The following is a 3148-nucleotide window of genomic DNA, read 5'->3' on the forward strand; positions in this document are numbered from 1 at the left end:
AGGGGTGCCACCCCCGTCTCCCCGGCGGACGCGCCGCGTTGAGATACCGAAGTTAAAAAGCACCTAGGGCGGGACGTGCTACCTGAAAGGCCCGCTGAGGCATGGTTGTATAAAAAAAATATTAATTGTGCCGCAAAACCCTGCAAACTAAAAGTTTTAAAAACATAACGCGCCCCTCTTTTGGTACTAAACTCCAATAAATTTCATACAAAAAAAGTCTGTTTCGTTTGTTTTTACGCAAAAACAGGCTTTCAAAAACCTCAAGGTGACCACAGTACAGACCAACGAAAAAGAGTGGCGCTGTTGTCGCATTTAGCTCGGTCTCGGTGGACGCCAGCGGCCCAGGTTTCGACGGCGAGTTTCCCAACTGAGTGTTTTAGTAACGTTGCCCCTAGCACAGCGAAGTTCTAAAATGTTCGTCTCCTAAAGAAGCAGACGAGCTTTCTGACAACAATGGTGCTCGATCTTTTTGACCATGACTTGGAGTTGGCTCTATTCAGTGAAAACAATTTATAAAAAGTGATTTTGTACGACTCTCTGGGCACTAACTGTGCCGTCAGCCGCTTCTGAACTTCCCGCTTTCTATAAGCGAGGCACGTACGCGCGTACCGTGGTGCCCGTGACTTGTGCAGGGGCATGAGTGAATAAACATTCTTTTTGGTTTGCCGTGACACGGAGTCAGTCGCATTTCTTTCGGATGCCACCGAGCACCGATACACTAAGAGAAGGCGCTTGTTGGCGGCAAGGCATAGGACGTTCAACCTGGCGTAGTTTTTGAGAAAACAAAAAAGTTGTGATACCAGGAATGATGTGCGGATACCACGAATGATGTGCCAGCGTATTTTTTTTTCTTTCAGTTTACCAGACTTATATACTTAAGGAATAAAATAATGCCTAGACCGTACATGGTAGCTTGTTTTCTAATAAATCATGCGTTCTCAGCGGGCAAGCTTTGGTGTTTTACATCAACCAAATATGATGTTTACACCAACCACGTCCTGATATGCTGAAACGTTGCCGAAAGCAAACTAGATTTGGCACAAGAACACGCTCGCGCGCGCTTATCATCAACATTCGAAGTCGTCTGCTAGCGATCCTGTCTCTTTCCCTCGAGGCCCAATGCAGGATCGAGTATTAAGAAAGCTAAGGACAAATAAAACTAGAAATATTAAATCTCGAAGAAAATACAAAAATAACCAAAACATACACACCTTATCAAGTTGATGGGGTTATTTTTCGTGTACAAAGTTAATTCAATTCAATTTTAAATTTAATTCAATTTTTATTTTCAGATCAAGACATACAAAATAAAGAGCTGGCCCACAAAAGCAGCATTCTGCTTGTATGTGGGGCCCGGCGACCATGCTAGAATATATGTTGTTACAAAAAGAAAAAAAGAAAAAAAAAAAGATAACACTCCGCAGCACAAAAAAAAAAAGAAATGAAAGGAACACAAAATTAGCAGCACAAATAAATACAGAAAGGAACACTTTAGAGCATGAAATATAGGTGTTTATAGCCAAGTCTACTCACGCAACCATGAAATAAAAGTACGAAATATCTCCAACGGTTAGGCTACGATATCTACAGCTCAGATGCTTGACACCAATTCCTTAGTTTCCTTTTTAGTACCCCTAGTGGATTCTATATTCATAAGGAACTCTGGGAGTTCGTTAAATAAGGAAGGAATGTAATGATTTCTGTTTTTCTTTCCATACAGTGTGTATATTTTTAGAATGACGTGTCTTTCAGTGCGTCTCAAATCTCTATTTTTATTTACGAGGAGGTCAATCCGTTCCTTCGCTCCTCGCAACGAGAAGTTCTTTTTCAATACTGGGTCATTCCAAAGGGCTGGAGTGAAAAAGGAGTAGCGCCTAGCACCTCCCGAAGTAGAAAGATGTTGTCTTCTGCTGTAAACCGCTTGCGAGGAGGAGGCGGAGGGACGGAGGTAGATGCGGCGCTCATGTTGCTCTCTTACGGTACAGATAGCTGACGATCACGGTCGTACGCCCGCGTACCGATCGTTGCGCCGTGTACGGTACGACCTCGAATAAAATATAAAGGAAAACCTGTAACTTTACTGCTGTGCAGTTATTAAAGCTATCACCCAATATTCAAAGGGCTCGTCCTATAGGATATATGTGATTAGCATTTGTACAGAAATTTTTAATTCATGCAACATTTTTAAACTAAAAAGTATCCAGAGCCTTGATGCAGAAGGCTGTTGCTCACTCTGTTGCCACTACCGATAATCCTCAGTCATAACAGCAGCTGTAAAAAACGGTTGATAAGTGCTCGAAATGCACATTCAATGTTTGTATAAAAAAAAAAAAAAAATTATAATATGTAAAACAAAAAAAAAACAAAAAAAGGATGGGCAAGTGGGATTCGATCTCTCCACTACCGCTCCCCACAAGCTCAAGAAATCGGCGCTCCAATCCACTCAGCTACCGAGAAGACAATTTTTGACCACGATAAATACGAATTTATTTCTATTGAGAAATTCCTATTGCGTTTTGTTCTTTATTCTTTTTCTTATTTGCTGACTCAAACTTTATGGACTTGCTGTCACACATGGCGCTCCTGCCAGGCACTGCCACGATTTATTTTCTTCATGTTTGGAGCATCGGCACGCTCTCTCCGCCACCGAAATCGCCGTTTTGCTAACCAAGCGAGACTGTCCATGTCGGCCATTGTTCGTGCCGGTCGTGCCTTACGGTTCGGCCAGGGCATTACGGTAAGATCGCAGAAGACAAGCGCATGCGCAGTTCGTACCGGAGGACCCATCGTACCATATCCGATGTGCAAAAACGTTCCCTAAAACTCTCTAATAGCGAGTTTTCGTAGACCGTGTTTCCCTCTCCGCTAAGCCCCTCTGCTACCAGGAACTCTACAGCCAAGGCCATCGGCACGCAGGCGCAGTGGCAGTTTCTTCGTAGCGGAGGGTTAGCGGAGGGGAAACACGGTCTATTAAAACTTGCTAATGCTGCGTACGCCGCCACTGACGGGCCGCCGGATTGGAGCCGTGTAGTCGCGCCTTACGAGTCTTGTGTGCGAAGAGAGGCTATAATGAAACGAACGAGCGGTGTGTGCGACTGCTTGCGGATGCAAAGGCATTTCTGAAGCTGGAAGGCTTTCTTTTATATGC

Source organism: Ixodes scapularis, unplaced genomic scaffold, assembly GCF_016920785.2.
Source record: "Ixodes scapularis isolate PalLabHiFi unplaced genomic scaffold, ASM1692078v2 PGA_scaffold8__174_contigs__length_109621045, whole genome shotgun sequence".
In the NCBI taxonomy this organism is placed as follows: domain Eukaryota; kingdom Metazoa; phylum Arthropoda; class Arachnida; order Ixodida; family Ixodidae; genus Ixodes; species Ixodes scapularis.